Here is a 23,014-nt window from a genome sequence, read left to right as displayed (position 1 = left end):
GTAACTGGCTTTGTGAGATAGCTGACAGGACTACACATTAGCAGTTGGTTGCAGGAGGTTACCCCCGATCTCTGACTCCCTGTTGGATATAAGGCTCTTTAATTACCAACATTTTTTTAAATATTGGAATCGTAATTCTTTACAGATAGGCTCCAGAGTTTTGTTGGATTTTTTTTTCCGATTTGGAGTATACCTGCTCCTAGCTCAGTTCAAAAGAAGTCTTAAAAATTTGAGTCCTATCTGATTTACTAGTATGAATACTTACATTGTTGATATAAATGAAAAACTTTTAAACAAAACTATTTTGATATTTTCAGTTAATAGTGTTAAATTTAATTGAGCTGTTAATGGGGGAGACTAGAATTCAACAGTAAAAAGTAGTATTTTTTCTATTTGAAATATCTCAGCTTCAGTCAAGACAGTCCAAATCTTTTACTGCAATCATGGCCTTTCTATATGAACCAATATAAAATAGTACCTAGACACAAATTTTTTAAGTAAAGATTTTCATTTGTAGGTCAGGATAAGAATTAGAACACACAGAGCCTGCACAAAAGATATAAAATGTGTTTTGTCATCTACAACAAGGCATGTATTGGCAAGGCAAGGTTGTAGGACAAGGTGAGAATAATAATTTCAGGATGTTTCAGGACTGGCCCACATGTATCAGGAAAAATAAGTGAATGCAGTAATTGTACTGAAAGGGCATTTCTAGATGTTACACATTGCTGCTGTTAAAAATTTCTGGTTTATGGTCAGCAAAATCTGGCTTTCTGCTTTGATGCTGCTGCTGTTTGTATTAAAGATTTTTTTTGTAATCAAAGGCCTATTTCAAATCACACAAAGCACACACACCTCTGTCAGTAGGTGCCTGGATACTGCTCTAAGTCAGAAGTATCTCCACTGAATTCACTGGATTTACATCCATAAAAAATGCAAGTGAGATCATGTTAAAATTTCTGGAACCTGAGAAAATAATTTAGTTAATTTTTCATATTTTAACATGAACAAAGGGCAAATGTATTACACAGAACATATTAGTAAATAACGTGAAGAACTGAGCATTGCTTTTTTTCAACAATATTATTGTTATATTTTATGCTTTGTACTACAAGAATCTGTGAAGAATATGCCTGTTAGGTGCTATGCAGTGTGGATTGTTTTAAAATAGTAACTTTTCATTGGGCATGCCAATTGAATGGGCATAACTTTAAGTTCAAATGTGCTACCTGTTTTACTAATGATATTTATAAATATGGATAATTCAGCCTACTAAACTGGGATTCCACTTTGTATTTTCACTCTGACTGGTCCTTCTGTATGTATGGAAAACTGCCTAGACAGTTAATTGGAAAATATCTCAAAATTCTTTAAAATGAAAGAGATTCTATAATTCTATTATGTAAAATTTTCTTCTATAAACTAATGTTCACTCTGTCACGAAGTATCCTTGAAAATGAGAAATGCAGGGCAACAGTTAATCGTGATTATCCTGGGCTTTTGTTTTGATGGGGTTTTTTTGGTTGTGGGTTGTTGTTTTTTTTTTTTGATAGCTGAAAGAAGAAAACTTGTCCTGTCTTGTCTTCATGCAAAATGTATTTTAAAATAGTATTTCTAAGATAGCTGCCTCAAAATTCACTTTATTGCATGGACAGAACCATTTTCTACATCCAGAGCTAATGAATTAGAGGATCCTTGAAAAACTACAGTTTTACCATCCAGTGGACTAACAGAAAATGATGAAATCCTGAGGTATTGTTGGAAAGTTGTTCTAACTTAAAAATCTTTTCTTTATAGTTTCATTCTTGATGTTCCACAGCATTCACCACTTCCTGCATGGCTTTTAACCGCAGGGAAAATGAGGGACTTTTGGGGGCAGATGTGTTTCCATTACACTATCATAATGCCCCTAAAAATCCTTATTGCTCTTGCAGTATTCTTCTGTATTGCTGGGCCTGGTGAGAACTACTTGAAGACCTAGCTTATAAATACAGCTTTTCTCTAAAAACACTTTAAAAACACCACTGAGTTTTATTTTGCTTGTCTTATATTATTTTTAGTTGTGTTTACTGTTGCTTAAAATATAAATGGCAAGATATGCAACCACCTGTTGGTAAATAAATGTCATAAGTCATAAATCCAAGGGACATGCTGATAACTGCATGGGATTATGAAGAGGGGTCTGTTTTGGCTTAAGAGTGAGAGCTTGATTTTTTTGGTACAACTAACTTTTTATGTAAGAATTTAGCATTTATGTATCTGAAAATATGACAGATGTTTTGCAGGCTAACTCAAATGACTGTTGTAAGTGAGCCTCACTTAGAATATTTACTGCTTTTGGAAACACACATCAGGTCATTTATCAAATGCATAGATCTGTCCAGTACATTTATTTAAATGCACCAAAATATTAAAATCATATTTTATACAGTCTCAAAATAAACTTACGATTATGCCTGAAGAAGACATTGTGGGTTGTCAGGTATTCTATGCTTACTCAACTCAGAAGGTCTTTGTGTGGCAGTACCTCTTGCTGAGGCTTCTGAGGAAGGCACAGTCCATTGGGAATGCAGTCCTGCCCTGTGGCTCCTCCCAGCAAGGGAGAGATGGCCAGGGATGTCCCAGGTACAGCTTATTCCTGCTGGCTGGTAGGTTCCCCTGGAGCCTGCATCTTCTGGTTCTGGAAGGAGAAGGCAGAACATACACATGTAAACATGGTTTGTTGTTCTCTTGGTCTTGCAGAGCAATACATCATCAGTTTGACACGTGCAGTGCTGGTAACATTTATTTCAGTAGCCGAGTGTGGGGCACACACAGCACTGTCACTGTTTTGTGTTAAATGTACTCTTGACTTCACTGACTCATTTAACATAAACTATAGAGGGTGTCACATGGTCCCTCTGACAGGGTCTGCTAATATCTTTAAATACCCTTCAAAATATTTGGTAACATAGGAAAAAAACTAACTGGGTAGATTCACCATACCACTTTTATATAAAAGTTTAATCTCCAGGGAGATGCTTTTCTTCGTTCTGCTGTAGGAATGTGTCTCATTTTTCACTCAGCAAAATCTTACAGGTCAAGTCATGTCCAACAGGTCCCAAATCAGCCTTGCTGATATGACTGAGGCTCAGAACTTTTGCTGCCCAGAGAAATACTACAGTAACAAGAAAATTCCTTTCTAGAAGGATAGAATGAGCAGTATTGAACGATTATGTATTCACAGGTCAAAACATGCTGGAATATATCCTTCAACACAAAACACTGCAAGATGCAACAGCATTTCAAATTAATGTACAGACAGAGAATAGAAAACAGTCATTACATTAGTTTGAAATTTTCATATCAATATTTCAGCACTCCTGTTTGGACTACTGATCACAAGTTGATGCCTAGCACCTTCTGACATAAATGGAAGGTATAACACAGACTGGCTTGAGGCTTATCCAGCCTTTATAATTACAGTTACTTACAAGGTATGAAACTAATTGAACTATTAATATTAGTCATTAGTCAAAAACTCACTAGAGTTTCTTGCATGTTTTTATTCTAAGCATGCCAAGGTGTATGTTCAGCATTCTTTTGATTTCCAAGTGACACTCCTAGGTAAAGACTCTCCATCTAAAAGAAAATGTTTTTTTTAAAAAAGCACACAACAGCAAATAACATATAACTAATTTTGTTTTATACATTTTTATTACTGAAGAATAAGCATTAGAAAATGGAATCAAGCATAGGGTTTGAGATGTGTACTTAAATTTCTGAATTCAAATACTTCCTTCAAATTGTTTATTTTAAGTATTTAAATAATTTGGTATGAAACAGTATGTCACAAAAATCTTTGGATCTGATATAGCCTCAGAGGAAGGACTGCAAAACTCATCTGTAAAAATGTCCACTGCAGCTAACAGCACATTGGGAGTAGACTGTGAGCAGGTTTCAGTGTCAAACATTTTGTAAAAGATAATATTCTTTCTCTGTTTGTTTTCTTAAATATTACGTAAGCAGATATTTTTATTAGCCTCATCTTAGAGATTTTAGTTTCTTTTAATTGTGGGGCCAAGAGACATTAACAGGAACAAGCAAATTGCTCTAAAAGTTAGAACAGTAGCAAGTAGGTAATTTTTTGAGTAGAATTTCCACAATGGAAAAGATATTAAGTATTTGTTATGTGCCAAGAAATGAGTAAGAGAGAATATTTTGATTCTTTTACAAAATGGAAGAGCATTAACAAAATTTTAGTTTTTTATTATATATAATATTCTTGATTACCAACAGTCTCATAACAGAGAAACAAAAGTAGAAGAAATGACATGTAATTATTAAAGAGACTGAATACGAGACATTAATCTCATTTATGTATTGAATAAACCCATTTTTATCTCAAGTTTTGAACACTGCCTCAACTGTATGTAGACTATTTAAAACATTATTCAGAATACAGACCTTGGCTGATCCGTTGTAATAGTGGGTTTTTTTATTTATTTGCTATGGTATTTCACTTCCAGTGTGTTAGATCCAGTTTGTTACCAAATTAAGACAGTGTCAGTTCTGCTCCAGTCCATTCTGAGGGGTCCCTGTGCAGCTCCTGTGCTGTCACCTGGGGGGAGGTGACTCCAGAGCCAGGCTTTGAGCACAGGCAGCAGCTCTGGGCTGTGGCACAAGGAGGCTGCTCAGGAAAGCTCAGATAAAGCCACCTAATTCCACAGTGGGCTAGAGAAAGAGGTGGGAAAGGGAAGAGCTATAGCAAAGGGAGCAGCAACTGCAAGAAAGAAACCACTATTCACATATTGTAAATAAGTCTATAGAATAATAAACAGAATGAATATAGAATGTAGAATAACATATAAAATACAGAATAAAGCAGAAGAATGTGGCCAGAAGGGGAAGGAACGATTCATCACAACCTGCAATGGAGCTTTTCATTGAATGCTTAGTTATGGAAGCAGAAGTGCATACAAAAATAAGCTCCATGAATAAATGGTTACTATCACATTTCTCAATTACATTAAACTGTTTCAGACTTTGTTAATTTGTTGCCATTTATGGCTGATTAAAGATGTTTAAATGGTTTTATTTTTCCTTAACTTTTGAATATATACAACTTTATTCCCAAATTTAAATAATTAGAGCCAAGATTCTGACTAAAGTGGATCTTTATCACTATATTATCAACAAGTGCAAATGTCAGTTATGAAGTCCATGGCTGACAGAATTTCAGCTATAGCTGGAAGAAAACTGTGTATATACACTTTAGCAACACAAGGAATCAATGAAAGTGAATATAAATCATTAAAAGAAACCACATATTTTTAATCAGACTTTCATCAAGATAGGGCCTATTTTATAATTAAGAAATTAAAATAGAAGCTGAAATGTTAGGAGATTATTAATTTATTCAGTAGTTAGACTTAATAGGTGAGATTACCCAGTTTTTTAGTAAATTATAATTTACTAAAAAACTGGAATTCCTAGCCAAAATTAATTTTGTTGACACTGGGGTTTGGGTTTTTTTAAGGAAAATCCACTTCAAAATTTTCCATACTTTTCCAATGACAGATTGTATTTTGTATATTCCTTTAAAAGCAAAATCTACAGCCTTGCTATGAGTACTGTCTGAAGCTTTTAGAGATCTCTGCTGTGAGAACAGTGTAAATACCAAACAAGATTGCAGCAGATTAATTTTGATTCAGAGGAAGCAATAAGATATTCCTATATGAATCCAGAGAATCTGTGCTAGTCATTTTGGAGTGCTGAACAATCCATAACAAAATCATCCCATGACTGAAGTTGGCAATATGGAGAACTGAGTGAGCCCACAAGATCCCTAGACTGTAGTCTGAATCAAACGTGGACTTTGTGATATAATCTGGGCTCATGCTCAAATAGTCTAGCTTTAATATTTTGATAATTCATATAAAATCCTTTTTTATGCATTTATTTTAATTTGTACCAGAATGCCACCATTTTATTCTGTTAAGACTCTGGATGTGTCTAAAACAAAAAGGGAAACAAATCCCTTCTTCAAACATATCTGAAATGAAACTATATCCAGAGTTCTGGTTCCAGTCTGAGCAGGAGGTGAATGTTTCAGCAGGAGGTTCTGCTTTCAAGGTCCAGGCCTTGATTTGCCCTCTGACCTGTGACAAAGAGCTGCCAAATGCCCCGACTGGAACCCAGGTGAGGCAGGTGGCATGTGCCAGCACTTCACCTGTCAGAGGGAGCAATGCAGCTGCCACCCGATTCCAGAATGTGTTTTGATCTGGAATAGTCAGCTCTGGCCTTAAACACACCCTATCTTTCTGTGCCAGCTCCACTCCTACCTCCTCCTTTCCAGATTATCTAGTTCATAAACAGAACGTTCCAAGAAGTCAAAAAACCCACCCAAAACTAGAGGTAAGTAAAGACGGAGCCACAGCTGCAATTTCCTGATAAAAGCCCTTGTAAACATCCCCGAGGGGGCTGTGTCAGTGGAAAAATGGCACCAGTTGGGCTGCTCAAGCCTCTGGATTTTCCTGTAAAGCAGGACCCGGCCGTGCCTGTAGTGTGGAGGCAGTGTCCCAAAGGCCACCTTTAGCAGGCTGTCCCAGCACACCGCAGTGTGGAGGCAGTGTCCCAAAGGCCACCTTTAGCAGGCTGTCCCCCCACACCGCAGTGTGGAGGCAGTGTCCCAAAGGCCACCTTTAGCAGGCTGTCCCAGCACACCGCAGTGTGGAGGCAGTGTCCCAAAGGCCACCTTTAGCAGGCTGTCCCAGCACACCCCAGATGCGGCGGGGCTGGGGCCGTGCCTGGCAGCCCCCGGGAGCTGGGGGACCCCGGTCGCTCCTGCAGGGCTGCCCTGCGCCTCTGTCCTTTGTGCTGCAGCTGCGGCTGCTCAGCAGGCACAGCACACTGCACTTTTGTCACCGCTATTTTATCATTTCACTGACTTTTTCTCAGATGTCACCCACAAGATAGCAAAGATGGTGAACTGCTGCGTCTTGAGTTTCATCTCAACCAACTCGCAAGGAGAATTTCCTTTATCACTGTTACTAATGGAACTGAAAATCTGCCTACAACTCTGGTTGGCAAACAAAACAGTCATGCTTTAATGAGACAGTTTTATCTGATTTCTCTAGGAGTTAATACCAGCAGAGTATTATATATTGTATATATCCTTGAACAGCAAATCCACAGAGTATATTACAATTCCTGTAATAGCAAGTTTTATCACATTGCAAAAAAAAAAAAAAAAAAACCAAAACATTTCTAATGAAGCACGATATTGGGTGATATTGACATTATTACAAGTTTTCATCTTTTTATGGAGAACAGAAAAATATATTTTCCTATTCTGCCTACAGAGCACTTGAAAATAATTGTTTTATGCTAAAGGACCAGACTATTGCAGTATTACAGCAAAAACATGGAGTTTAAGATATATTTGGGAGACAGGGACTTTGTTCTGTATGATGATTCTGCATCTCCCAGTCCTGATGTATGCATTTAACACTCAGGTGTTAAAAAGTTGGAAAGAACAAATAATAAAGTCAAGGTGCTGTACCTGATTTTGGACTATGTTTTAGGCTGTAAATTATTATTGCCAATCTTTAGCATCAGGAATACAGAAAAATTTGGGCTGAGAAAAGCCATGGGAACTGAAAAATATAAGAGTAAAGCAAAGTTTCTAGACTTCAGGCCACTTGCCAGCTGCTCCTTACATCAACTTTCAGTTCTGCTGCTTGCTTTGACTGTAGCAAAAAGATAAACATTTTCTTGTTGCAAGTTAACAAACACTGCCATGCGTGACAATTTGATAAGGGGTATTAAGAGTTGTATCAGGAGTTTATTAGTTCATTTGAACAAGAGATAAACATGGTAGAAAGTTCTGATGTGCTGCTGAAAAATGAAAAATGACTGGTCAATGCCAAAAACAGTTCTGCTGAAAAAAGGGTTTCTATTCTTAGTGACTGGAGCTTTCATTGCTATAGATAATTTTTCTTTCTGTTTGTAGTAAATTCCTCAATGTGTCTGCCTCCTTTGTAAACTTACACCACTGCTCTGTGGGTCTGTATTTTCAGGTGGTACAGATATAGCAGACTGAATTCTACACTCACAAGGAACTCTGTTAAAGTCATGGCACAACAGGCAGAATTTGGTTTAGTGACATGGTCTCTTCTGCTTGGTGTCTTTTCACATTAACTGTAGATGTTGAGATCTTGTCTCCACGTTTTTGTCTGTTGTAGTTATTGAAAACTAAATACAGTGTATTTAAGTATCCTTTAATTTAGCAGTTGCCTAATTAAATTTTTGCTGATTATTTTTCTGATGTAGGCATACATGCCTTACAACAAATTGATAGTGTTTTACTCTTGATAGTGTTTGACTTTTGATATTGTTACCAAATCTGTATTTGAACTAAGATCTGCCAAAACAAATATTGCCATACATCCCAAATGGCACTTTTAGTTTGGCAATGCAATATAATATAAATAAGGAGAAACAAAGAGATAACTCAGTAATGTAGGATCAGAGTGTACTGGCAAAACTTGAATGTGGCTATATTAAATCACAGATGATAAAAACATAAGCAAAAAGGTCTTACTAGATTGCAGGAAGACGCCTATATCTGTAATGACTTTTTTGTATAATTTGTTTTATTGAACAATTATTTTAGAAAAATTTTGGGGTTTATTCTCTTACTATGCTATAGTTCCTTTCCCCCACTAAGACAGACTTTAAGGCACCGTTGACATTTGTGGTATGCCAATTTTTATGGCTCTAGAGAAATAATAACAACGCATCTAGGAGAAAATTCTGACATTTTGTCTGGCAAATACTGTTACACTTTGTCAAAGGCATAAGAACTTACTTTAATATCCTGTCTCACAATATGGGGTAAAAGGGACAAGAAAATTAGGATAAGATTAAATGTACACGTTAGCAAGATGTGATCAGCATCCAGTCAGGTAATATTTTCAGTTATTTCCAAGACTTCAATGATTCCCAGATGCCTGAAGTAGGGCAAGGGTAAGGACTAGGAACTTCTGGATTTGATGGTTGCTTGGCACTGTGGAATGTAGGTACCTTTGCCCATTGTATAAGAATTGTGTCCTTTGCCTTGGCTTCCCACTGGGAGCTCAGACTGAATACACTGACAGTCTTTCAGGGCTTCCTTCCTCCTTTATTGAGGGCACAGTCATGGGAGATGCATGTGCAGGATGTTTATGGAAAAGAATGAAAAGTTTTATAACAACTGAATGCTCATGACAGAGTGTCGCACATTCAGATATTTGATGAAAGTAAACACACTCCTGTCTGTTTTGAAGGAGAAAGAGCAATTGCTTTTTCCCCTTCTGTATTCTTAGACACTAAATCACAATCTGCTAAAAGGCAGAAATTGTTTATGTGCAGATGCTTGGCTTCCTTGAAAATATTAAATTTTCTTGGTAGCATATTTATTTGCCATATTAATATTAGTCGACTGGGGGTTACTATTTTTGAAGCTGAACTACTCTGAGGCTAATAGCACAGAAGTATTGCTATTGGCATGTTACATATTTTCCATTAACTAAACAAGTTCAATAATTTAATAAATTATTTTTCACTCAGTTATTTATGAAATTCGCATATTTATTTGCTTATTCTGGCTTCCTCTGGTTCTCCAGTCTAGAATAGTAAAAGTTAGACAACAGACCAGACAGTGACATACATGTAAATTCAGGGGTGGGATATGGCCTTTATAAAACAGGACACTAAAATTAGAGGTCTCTTGGTATAGGAGACAGTTCCACTATTAAGCAACTGCTGCTAAGAGCAGTTCTAAGATTCAGAACATGAGCAGTCTGAGAAGATGGTCTATAAGGTGTACATTTCAATTTAAGTCTATTGTGAAGTTAAAAGCTTCTTGCAGTGCAATGAAATTCCTCAAAGGGTGTGGTATTTAACAGCAGCAGACCTTTGTGTGACAATCAGCAGATTTTGTCAAAGTCTGTATCGTGATAATCAGCAGGTAACACATCTTATGAAACTACTGTACCTTGACTGTGGCATGAAGAAAGCAGGTTACTAATGGATCATTATGGGAATTTATGCAGGCTTGTATCATAAATAGTAACCTGTGAGAATGCAGGAACAAGGAGAAATGTCCCAGATGAGCTGACTGGCTGCCTACAGGAGCATCACACTGCTTAAAGAATCAACTGTCTTTCAACTTCACACCAGCTTAGCTGAGGGTATTTCCTAAGATGAATAGATCACATATGGCAAGCAGAAAACAGAAAACAGACAGATAGCATTTGTCTTCTGAGGTTTAAGAATGTTTTGCTTAGTCTGTGCTGTAAGGAGCTAATAAAATGAAGATAAAATGGAAGGAATATTGTTTGATAACATTTGTCTTACATTGGGTCTGACAGATTCAATGTTTACGGTAGAATAAAGCTTGTATATCATAAAAGATCACTTATCTAGCACTTTAGACTCATTTTCCTGGCCAAAGGAGATTTTTTTTTTTTTTTAAATCAGGCTCTATTAGATTGGGTTGGGTTTCACACATCATTGCAAAAGTAATCTACAAGGGCACTTCAAGGACCCCTTCATTTAAAACAATAGGCCAGCAGGGGGTTTGTTTGTTTGTTTGTTTGTTTTTTGGAGGATGCATATTGGAAGCAGGACCTGATTCTGAAACTCCTCATTTCAGAATGTGTTGTAGGGAACTTGGAGGTGGAGAAGCTGTTCTGAAGTAATGGCTAGGAGGTGGTGCACTGCACAGGAATTCATCCCAACAAGCTCTGATATATATCGCTGCCCAGCTAATGCACTTATTCTGCTCCTTCATCATGTATTCCAGTTGTGGTTAGAATTACATGGAGTTCCTTCTGAATTTTAAAAGTAATATAGTATGAATTAAGAATCCTTACAGATTATTATGAAACAAACATAATTCTTGCAATATATAAATTGCAAGAAATAAATAACACCTTTCATGCAAAGGTGCTATTTAGTTGTACTTGTAGCCTTACTCACCTTGTACAACCCCAAATATAATTTGATCTTCTACATTTAAAACTGTACATTTCCATATTGAAATTGTTTTAATAAGAGATGTGTTAGTTAGGCATTGCTAAACACATATTATATTCCTGAGTAATAGTTCAGTATTTATTACTGCAGTAAAAGGGCTCCAAGGCACAAGAATGGGGTAGCAAAGAGAGGATCTTCCCAAATCCATGCAACCCAAGTACTGTCAGAATCATTCTCTAAGTATGTGCTGCTTCAGTATGTGGGTTTTAATCATTAAAAAGTGAAGCCTTTTGTAACTTGAAGATAAGGACTTTAATGAGAATTTTTGTGAATGTATTACTTTCCTGTTACAATACTTGGAACACTTTGTAATCCTGTGTGCCCTAAGCCAGGATGTCCTAGTAAAGCAGCAAATGGAATGTAACGATGAATGGAACTAAAAGACTACAGTCCTTCTCTGTGGAAAAAATACTACAGAGCTGACTGGTAAGTTCTTTACAGAGGAGTATAAACTGAGGAGAGTACTAGAAAGCATTCCTACAGGGCATGACTACTTTAGTTCTTAGTCAAGTAACAAATTTTAAAAATTTAATAAATCTTTATTCAATGATTTTTGATAATATGGGAAGTACATGATATGTAGTCCTATAAATGAACTATCTATTTCTGCTTAATTTTTAGATTTACAGCCATATCGATTGTTAGCCAAGGTCTAAATGTAAGTGATTAAAATAATGAGCAAACATTTCAGAATGCAGCAAATGCATTGTACCTGGTTCTGCCTCATAGCAACAAATGATCATTTAAGGAGCAAGACCTAACCAGTGTGTATATATGTAGGTGTGTATATTCATATACACACTTGTGGTTTGCTTTAGGAGATGCAAAGGCAATACCTCTTTTCTATAAAACCCATGTTTTAATGTTTGTAGGGTGACTTAACAGCTTAACCCCCCTAAGGATGGTGTCTGGTTTTTTAGGTAAATCCAGATTCAGAGTAGAATCTTTCAAAACTCAGCAAATTCCTCTTTGAGTCCTACCTACCTTAGAGGCTTATCATGTGAGGGGATGAATAACTCCTTGACAGTACCATTACTCTTCACTGATAAATAGTCCTCTTGTTTATCATGGTCCCTAGATTTTGGACATCCAAAGTAAGGAGGTATTAATTATCCTTAAAGTCACTATGTTCCTTAGAGGATTAAAAAAATGAAAAGTCAGCACATTATTTTTAGCACATTATTTTTCTTACATACAAGATCAGAAGAAATCCTTAAAAAAAGTATTCTAATATTGTCTCATTTTGGCTGCCTATTCTATATATGACACCACTTTATAAACTGCACAGATCTCTTAATCTGTAAATCTGCAACCTACAGATACTCTAAATGACAAAATAAATTGAGCATAAATATAGAAAACATAATGCATTTATCATGCAGAAGTAATTTCCACCTATAAACACATTTTAAATTGAACTAGACAAGGCTAATATCACATAAAAAAATAAAGCAACTTGACATTTAACTCACAGGAAGTAACATGATAAAAAATAAAGTCTAAATGACAAAACAGTCAGTAATTGTCTCTGTGAAATTACTGGCATTAAGATTTTATGTCATTATTATCATATTGGTAAAACTTTCTACAGTATAAAAGTATACACTAAACATTGTGTTGTAAAAATCCCTGTGGTATGAGTCATAAAAAAACCCCAGCAGAAACAGGTGTCTCTATTATCTGACAGCTCTACAAGGCTTTGAAATCAGAAACTGATCTGCACAAGCATAAGTTTACGGTCTCACAAATGTACTTTAAATAAGTAGATTTGTGAGACCATTTTACTTGTAATGAAATACAGCAAAATGTTCTTTTGACAGAACATTTTATCCTGAGTCCCTATTTCTATATTTCATCCTAAAAATCACTTTTATAAATTACAAGTGTCACAGAAACCAGTGTGAATTAAAAACCAAATCTCAATCTATGAAAAGAGTCTTGGTTTGAATAGGCTGATTTGCTTTTAAATCAACTGGAAGCCCAGACCAAATTCCCTTTAACATATTCAGTGTGCCTAAGCTGATTTTGGTTTCACTTCAACAAAGCAAACAGTACTGGTGACAGGCAATAACATGAAACTTCAAGAGATTTTGGCCACGATTCTTGCAGAATCTGGAGAATTAGTAAGTCTGAAGTCTGTGAAACCAGTACAAAAGTGAAGGAATTATCCATGCTAACCTTTTCATACCTAATTAGGTACCAAATTGAAAGGGTTTTGCTATATTCATAAAACTAAAATCCCAATTCGTACAACTGTACTGAACAGGAAGGGTCAGGTCCCTCTCCTATTAAATGCAGAGTGATTAAACATTGGAGACTGGAAATGCTGGTTGATACAAATGGCTGGTGCCTGTCCCAGGGGAGGTTCTCTCTGGAACACAGACTCTACAAGCTGGATTAACACACTGAATAAATAAGGATGATGACTTTTTAGATATTACTAATGGCAATTTCTTTGTACTCATTCCTCTGGAATACTCCTATTGGTTTAGGAGGAGAGGACACAACAAATTCACCATAAATCCTACGCTTAATTCCACATTTAAACAGGCTCCTTTGGTGCAGTGGGAGATGCCTCTGCAATGAATAATTGTGTGTGTGAGGGCAGTGCCCCATGGCTATGTATCTGTACATCTCTTCACAGCAAACACTGCCTGGGCCAGGCTGTGACTTCAGGCAAGAAGGAGATTACTTGACTTTCATATAAAAAAGCATGTTGCATGATAACTGGAAAATTATTTTTGCATTATTCCAGTAGTTGGACCAACTAAAAAGCTGCTGTGATGTAATCCCAGAGACACATCTCAGGTACTTGCTTTGAGCTGCAGAACACTGTCAAATGAGTAGCATAATCTAGAAATTATCTAGGAAAACTGCATTTTGTCCTTAAAACTAACATTCGAAAGTATTGCTTGTGGGTGTTATTTCACACTTTGCACAACAAATATGTTTCATTTATACAAATGTACATTTTCACTCAATATTAACACTCTTCACACACACCCATTATTAATGTAACCCTTACTCCCTATTGTTGAATGGATTTTTACCTGTAGCATAAGGTTTATCCATAAGCAATTGCTTGACTAGAATGAATAATGTAAAAATCACATTTTCATACAATGACCTACATGAATCACTAGTGGTTAGTGACAGAAAACAATGTGGTTATAGTTCACTGTAAGATCTTTCAATTATTGGGTTGAAGTTTTCTGGCAAAATGTTCACTAGCTTGAATTAATTGTGATAACCACTTATTCACGAAAACAAAGAAGTACACATACACAATTCCATCAGAATTCCTCAAGTCTTTACTAGCATGGACAAATTGCAATAGAAAATCTTTTAAGGATTTACTGGAAAAGGCAAACTCAGTTGTTAGCCTAAGAGTTTAGTTAAAATACATAGGAGAAGCCTTCATGGTGCTCTCTGCACTTGACTGCAGCCAATACTATTAATCCTCAAATGTCATAAATACTGTAGGAAAGACATGCTAATAAAAAAGACAGCACTGACACCATTTATCATGTGTAGGAGTATATAAATAATGCAGAAATCTCTCTCGCTTTTACAAGAAAATCAGCTTTACAACAATTTTCTGAGAGAATTGGCTATAATTTCACTGCAAAAATATTTATACTCTGAAAATAAAAGTATATTTAAATAACCACATGACTTTAATTGTCATTATTGAAATCATTTTCATTAATTGTCATTAATGAAATCTGCTCCATTTGAAAAATGCATTTCAGCCTAATGTCAGAGCTTTGAAAACCTGGACTGGTTCAACATCTAAAATGACTTATAGCTGGGAAAAATGGGTTTTCTCCTAATTAAGACACATTAGAATGAGATTGTCCAAATTAACTACTGCTAACAAAAATGCCCAAGTTACATTTATTTAGAAAAGATTAAGCAAATAGCTGTTTCCTGATACAAGCCTGCTGCAGAGCACTCTGTAGGGAACCCCACTCTGTGGAATTTAAGGGCACTGGTGGAATTTACAGAGTCCATACACCGCATTCCTAAAATGTTGATAAAGACTGAGTTTCAGTTACTTACATCAAATTTTTAAAGGTTGTCAAAATAAATACTACAAGGTAAAACTCAGCAAAATGCAGTATTGTTTTTACCACAATCTCTATTTTCCAGGTATTTGTAAAATTGAGTTGTTCAGCCCATTTCCTATTATGAAGAAATCCTTTATAATTTTGAGTTCTGGGTAGTGGCAATACCCATTAAGAAGCAGACAATCAGTATAGGCTTTGGCTCAAAATCTAAATCCTAAACCTGTATAACATTGTAGAAGTAGGGGTTTTTTTATTATATATAAATGTGTTATTCTTCCCTGTGCAAACTGTGCTTTTGCACGGAGCCCTGTAATCTTCATTGAACATAATTCAGTGATGGAACTCCACAGAGAAACAGGACTGCCTGGATACAATGCCATGTAGAACTGAGGAATTTTTATTCTTTTTACTCAGCTGAAAAGAAATAAAAGTATATTTTGCTATTGTTTTACAATGCTTATGGGAAAATTTTAAAAATCTAAATTTTGTCATAATTCTTGTTTTGCTTATTCTTTTCTTATGGGTAAAATGTTCTATTCTGTGTTGAAAAGTGAGGTGATTCATGTCTGTGCAAGTGCCAGGATTATGTATATTCTGTACATTTGTGATATTCATAATGAGTATAACTTTGGAATGAGAATAAAATATTAATTAAATCGTTTTCCCAATACAAACTGTACAGATTTTTGAAAGATTATATAATCCTCACAAAACTTCTAGGGCCGACATTTGTTTGTAGCAGACACCTTCTGGCACTTAGACTGATTACATGAATAGATGCTAGTAAATAAAACATCTCTAGTAAATAGTCCCAAAGATATAATTTATAGTAGCACTGGAACTTGCTGTATGTACTGCTATGGATTAGAGTTTTCATGGTGTGACTTTTTTATTTTAACCACAACTCAACAGGATGGAAAAGGAAAGTGTAAATACACATAATTGTGAGATGTTGTGACTAAGCACAGCAGTGTAACGATGGAAAATTTTTCCTACAAATCATCTCTTTCCATGAAGTTTTAAATGTATTTCCTCCACAGAACTCAAACCAACGCCCTGATGTAATATTAAAGTGAGTGGCCTGTCTGTGTATGTCCCTTGCATCATCATTCCTTATAACTGCTTTGTATGATACACAACTGCACAGGAAGGAGTTTGCTGTGACCCCACCCCTGTGGTTCCCACAAAAGCTACCACTGAAACCCTCAAATGCCTGCTAGAAATCTCAGCATTGAGAATTATAAGGAATTTGCCAGAGTGGTTTTAAAAAAAGCCAAGAGGATCATCAGTTACATACAATGATTACATTTTTGCCTGCTGATATTAATTCATTTTTAAAAAGAAATGAAAGCAATATGTATTTTACTTTTCTCATGCTTGTGACTGCAGATTCCAGTTAAAAAGTGACGATTTAGGTTACAGCTTTTGTACCTCCATTTCCCCCTTCAATTTGTCAAATGCAGTGAGAGCACTAAAAAAAAAAGAGAGAAGAATAGAGGTGGCAAGGTTTCTAAATATAACCAAGATTGTTTATGTCAATGAGCCCTGCAAAAGGATAGTGTGTTTCTGTGACTGTCTCAGTGAGTTGGTTTGCAATGTGCTCACTGTGAATCCCTTATTGTTCATATTTCAAAGGCCTTTTTTTCCAAGGCTCCAAACATACATATCAAAAGTTTAATAAATAACTCAATTGTGGAGATTGAAGTATTGAAGCTGACTGACTCTGTCAAGTCAATATTTACTATTAGACAAAGGATTAGTTTTCATGTCATGCCTCCAAATCTTACATCCAGAATCGTCCACCTACCACACTGTGATAAATGTTCATGTGTTTGAATTTAAGTGCTTAGATGCCATGGAAATCAGGAAAATTATGAAAAATTTCTTAAGGCTAACTCAGACGTTGAGAACAAACCCCCCACACATTTCATGTTACAATTCTCCTCACTACCATTTCTCAGAAATGTTCTGATTCATCTCTGTGGAACACTTTGTGTGCTGCAGTTTAACTTTGTATTTCTGTCATGGTACCAGCAATGTGCCAAACCAGCCATTTCCTACAGCCCGCGTGTTGCTCACCCCTAAGCCAAACGTGTCCTGTCTGTCACAATTATCATTTTTTGTAAGATAAGAAAATCCCATTTTTACCACAGGAGAGCCAGGCTGCTTAGGTCACAAGATTCTCCTGGCTTAATCCTGATGTATGAATCATGAACTTTCCCTAATAAGTACCGGCATTCTTCAGATGATCAAGCTAGCTTACCAAGGCTTCCAGAGCTTTCCACATTAATTATCACCATGGTTAAAGGATCCAAAGTAGCAGCTAATTAAGAATTATTAAGATTGTAAGTTGTTTATTCTTACTTTTCCTTTGTGTCCTCTATTCCTTACACTTATTTGGGTTGATATTATAAATGGCAATAATACAACTCAGTTAAAAGATAACAACATGTGAAAAGGATTATGAAAAATATAAATTGAACTAAAACTTAACTCTATGAAAAATTGGAAACAAATTTGCTTGCTTTCTACACTAGAATGGGTCAAAAGTAAGCTATACATGACCACAATTTCTGTTCAGAAAAAGCTTTTTTCACACATTATTCTAAGAAAATTTTAAGATAATCAGACTAATAGTAAGCCTCTACTCTAGAAATAAATTACTTACTTTTGCAGAAGCACACATGCTGTTGAGAAGTCATAGTAAATACTATGTGATTAGGTAAGTATTCTGTTAGAAGTAAATAAGATAATGACTTTTAAAAGAAAAAGAAACTATTTCTAAACATTTGAAAGTGGAAAAAGAACATTCACTCTAGATTCAGAGTACAGAAAATTGCTGAAATTTGTCTGGACTTCTAAGTACTTTCAATATGGAAACCTGACGATCCCGGGCATCTCAGGAAAAGATTTACATTCTTGCACTAAATTCAGATACTAAGTGTAATAAAAGCAGAACAATTAAAAGCCTATTATGTTTATCTACCAAAATTATATTTTTTTATCTTTTACCAGGATGAGCATATCTAAATAAAGATTGGGGAAATTCCTCAAACACAATTTTAAGAGTGGCACAGCATGACAGGAAAAAAGTGTATTTTATATTTGGAAAAAAATAAGAAGATTTGTACTTGACTGGCAGTTAATTAGCAAAATATATAGGTGGATCAATCATATATAACAGGACACACCCAAGTCATAGTCAAAAATCCTTTGGGAACTTCTGTGAAAACAGCAAATATTTCTACAATAGCAGTGATTAAGCCTGAAAATAAAAGGAGAAAGCCCTGAAAGGAAATCAGAAGTGAGTCAAAATCATTAGTGGTTACTCTCATATTTATCATCCAAAATGAGTCAAAATCAGCAGGCGTTACTCTCCTATTTATCATTCTATAAACTGTACTGTAAGAATGCAGTGAAGAGGAAAGGAAGAAACGAGATTAAAAGAGCAAATCCATCTTTAATATTCTTTCCAAAGAAAGAATATTTGAGAAGAGTACTGAAAACTGAGAACAGTACTACTAATATAACCATTAAATATAAAGTTATTTAAGCACTCAAATGAGTTCTGAAAAAGAACTAAAATCAGTGGAATAACATTCTAGTTTATGTTTTCCAGACAAATCCTTTGAAATAAAATTCAGATACTGTATGTAGGTATTTACAAAAATTTTTAAATGCATAAAATTATCATAAAGATTCAGTAAAGCCCTTTTTTGAGGCATAATTCAGTGACATACTTGAACAAGTGAGTAGCTGAACATGAGTCTTGCTTCCAAGGACTTGCATAATTTAGCAACCAGGTTCAGGAAATGACTCTAAGTAATACCAGCCTGATTCAATAAACTATTTGAAGACACAGGGTACTGAGCATTGAATTTTATGTTTGCTATGTTTGTAAACAGATAAACAGAATCTTGCTCTAGAATGAAGCTGTCTCTGCAGAAAAAGAAACATTCTCTAGTTCTAGTAATTTTTTTCCTGAATAATACAGTATACAGAAACCAGGCAGAAAATCTAGCATCTGTGGGTAGAGATCTATGCCATCCCTGTCTTAAAAACCATTCTTTGTTAGAGATAAGCTCAAGCCACTTAAGTAAGAGCTACAGAGAGATAAGCAACACTTCTGCTAAAAAAGTTACCAAATTTTTTCCAGACTTAGTTAAAAACACTGCAAAGTCTTATAAACACTTCATAGCATCATGCAAAAATTTAAATTAAAATTTTAGGGTACCACTGTGCTGAATGTTTGAAGAAGAAGTTTAAAGTTCTCCAGAAGCTGTTCTGTTTGATTATTAACTCTTTTTGTCCTGTTCCTCACTACCTCTGAAAACTTTTTGGGGTTTTCTTATGGAAGGTTATAAATCTGCAGAAATTGTTTCACAATTCATATTTAAAAAACACAACTCTAAAGTTATGCTTTCAACAAAACACAGCATAACATCTTAACCTAATAAAGTACTGCACTACTTTCTGATTTGCAGACTTCAAAAAAGGAATATAAATATTTTACTTTGGCATTGGGGCAAAATTACTTCCTAAGAAGAAAAATATTGAAAAAAAAATACCTTATCTTGGTACTCCTTTCAGTCCTAGAAACTGCAGAACCAGACTGTTTTGAGATGTGACAATGTACGTGATGCAGATCAGTAACAGGAGCCACATTCAATTGCTGTTCTACAATGACATTAAGTAATCAGAAAGGACAACAGAAAAGAAACATTTGCAGTGCTGGCTTTTTCCTTTGGATGAAATGAGCTTGTGTAGAGTTACAAAAATGAACTAAAATTATAAGGCCAGAGTACAGGCATGGCATGATCCTAAAGAAGAATCTGTTTCTATCTTCCATATGCTGTACAAGCACAAAAATAATGATCTGAGCAAAAATACTTTCTATTAATAAAGAGAAAATTATTAATAAAACTATTTTGAGATAGCATTAAAAGCAACAGTGAAAACAAAATAAAGGTAAGTATATAGGAAAAATCAAGATGGTTTTGAATGCTAGACAGATATAGAAATTATTTCCTAAAACTTCTATCAGTTACTATTAAGTGTGTCATTCTTTGTGGCTCATCTTTGCCCAGAGAGCTCCACCATTGATCCAGTGCAGATTGTTCATTAATTCTTCATACTCTCTGTGTATCGCTATATTAAAGTACAGGATTTTACACAGGGTTTACACCATCTCTCTTTTCAGTCAGCAGTTACTTCTCTTAGTGGTTTTGTTTAATCTCTCAAAGGGACAAAGGAAGGAGAACAATATATTTTCTCTGAAAAATACTGCTCTTAATATATGATATCTACTTCCAAGTATTAAATTCACCTTAATCTATGCAGTGATCAATAAATATGAACTTCATGGGGCAGTGGGGCAGGAAGGCTACAGGAATTAAACTCTGTCATAAGTCACAAGGACTGCTGGTGGCTGTTCTCTTTCTACCCTAAGGGTTTTCTCTTGCTTGATATACCAATAAATTTACATTATAAACCTGATTTTTTCTTATGCATGTAATATATTTTAATATATAAGTTCAGCAATGGCAATTGCATCAGTTTAACATTCAACATTTATCTCTTCTTCATGGTCTTCATTTATCTACCTTATTTATTATCAGATAATGCATAAGTATATGCATAGGATTCCTACCACATTCCATTACTGCTTATGATTTAAAAGCAAATGAGTTAATTTTTTCTTCATAACAAAGAATGCAGCATGTTATTTTTATGTACCACTAGGAGAAAACTGATGAAGAGGAAATGAAGCAGGGGAACAGAAAAACAAAGTGAGAAATGAAATCCAAGTTTCTAATGCAGCGATGTAATGCCAAGAAACTGCTCCAGAGAAAATGAGTAACTGCCAGCTTTTCTACCTGTTGCCAAGAAAATGTTGCTGTGTTCACTGATCCTGTAATTAAACTGAGTATGTTCTGAAACAACTTCTTCTGAATTGTGCCATCTTCTGTGAAGGGGGAGGGAGCTTCATTCCTATAATACACCAATAGAAAGATGGTTCTTCTCTAAAAAATTAGGTAGAAGAGCAAGTTTGGTTTAATCATGTACACACATTCTTTGAAGAAAAGAGTAACATTTGGAAAGAGAAATCTTATTGCCTACAGACCTTTGAAGGGAAGCACAAAACTGTAATTTGCATCATTCAAAATACTCATGTACAGGGCAAAAAGTTTTAATAGCTATCCTTTAATATCCTGCAAAAACAGCAGTCTTGCTGACTTCTGCTGCTTTGTCAATATTTTAAAATGTGACTTATTAATTGCAGTGTCATATGGCAATTTCTTGCTAGGATTTTTAATAAATTTAAGTTATTGCTATTACCCATGCTGGTCAAGGTATTTGTATACAAGTATGTCAATAAACCAGATCATACCAGTATACTTCTGTTGCCACATATTATCTTGTTCAGCCCAATGTTGGTTAACCAAGATTTCGTAAAGGTTGACTATATTCTCTTCACCTCTACTATGGTCCTCTGGGATCTTCTGGTAAAGCTTTATTGTAATTTGCACAGCTTTTCTGCATTCCTCATGCTTTTACACCTGAGGAGTTAATGAAATGGTGCCTTTTCTTAGCTGTCATTCTTTGCTCTGTGGCTGGCTGCACTAGGCAGGACAATGGCCCCCTCAGACATTTGTCACACAGAAGCATTGACCAGCTGGGATTGGAAGGAAACCCTGGAGATTGTGCAGTCCAATCCCCCTTCTAAAGCAGGTCCACCTAGAGCAGATTGCATAGGATCACATCTTTATTGCATCAAGAAGTGTCTGGATCAGCTAATAAAAGTGTCAGAAAGCCCTGGCTTCCAACAGAGTTCCCCAGTGCTCTTCCCCGCATACAGTGATAACAACTGTCCAAACGTGCAGGCTGACAGGTTCACTCTGGAGCAAGAGCTGGGCACAGCTGGCACCCACACTCTGCTTCATTTACAGGAGAGTTGCTTTGTTTTAATTCTGTGTTGGCTTGTTTAGTTGAGGAGTAACAGATCAGAGTCATTCACCAGACAGAAAACTCTGCTACTAATCTACCTCCAAAACAAAATTCAGAAGCAGAGCCAAGTCACTCTTACTTTCCTGGCTTGCATCAGTCCTGCTCTCTTCTACTGCTATCAGCATTATCCACTGTCTTCAGGGGACATGAATATGCCCAGGTGGTCCATTGCTGATCATTGCTTCTAATCCTGACATCAGCTAATTAATTCTTGTACTTTTAAGCCAAGCTTTGGACAGTTTAGCGGAGAATGAACCGTTAGCTGTTGGTGCTGATTCATCCTTACCTGGTATTTCTCAAGCTGTCAGCCTTGATTCCAAATACATCTCTTCACATTTTCACTGCTGAGCAGTTCCACTTGCTATGGACCAAGAAGCAAGAGGTTTCCACAGCTGATAACATTATGAGTACTTTTCAATCACTACTAAATGTACAGCAGGAGTAACACAAAACTGTAGGTATGTATTTTGACTTGCTGCAAGAAAGGCCTGAAGATGGATGCACAGTTATATTGCACCTGTTCAAAGGAGGCCACAGAAATATTGGGTTTTCAGCAGCCTTTCCAGTTGCCATCAGGAGAGCTAATAAAGCTGGCTAGCAGGCAGAGCTCTGGGAGCTATTGCTTGTTACAGTGCTCTCACCCTCCATTTGTGTCTCTGTTCTCGTGCCTGCCCTGCCAGCAAGGCTCACTGCACACTCACACGGATACATGTGAGAAGCCACCGTCTTTACAGAGGTGACATTAGCAGCACAAAGCATCTTGTGTGAGATGTGACATCTCACAACTTGCACTTGGTTCTTAATCACAGAATTTGGAGAGGGAAATTAAATCTGGCATACAGCCCTTAATGTTGCCAATGTATGACCTAGATTGC

The 23,014-nt window shown here is 35.9% G+C and overlaps 1 long non-coding RNA gene across 1 annotated transcript; it reads right to left on the bottom strand.

Moving 5' to 3' along the window:
- Positions 1-1,532: 1,532 nt before the first annotated feature.
- Positions 1,533-17,853, bottom strand: LOC127060172 (uncharacterized). Its single transcript, XR_007778871.1, has 2 exons — positions 6,682-17,853; positions 1,533-6,626 (listed from the first exon to the last, which is right to left on the bottom strand). It is a non-coding gene; the product is annotated as an uncharacterized LOC127060172 (long non-coding RNA).
- Between the last annotated feature and the right edge of the window lie 5,161 nt (positions 17,854-23,014).

Source organism: Serinus canaria, chromosome 14 (genome assembly GCF_022539315.1).
Source record: "Serinus canaria isolate serCan28SL12 chromosome 14, serCan2020, whole genome shotgun sequence".
In the NCBI taxonomy this organism is placed as follows: domain Eukaryota; kingdom Metazoa; phylum Chordata; class Aves; order Passeriformes; family Fringillidae; genus Serinus; species Serinus canaria.
The sequence above is the reverse complement of the archived record's forward strand: the minus strand, read 5'-3'. Positions and strand labels throughout refer to the sequence as shown.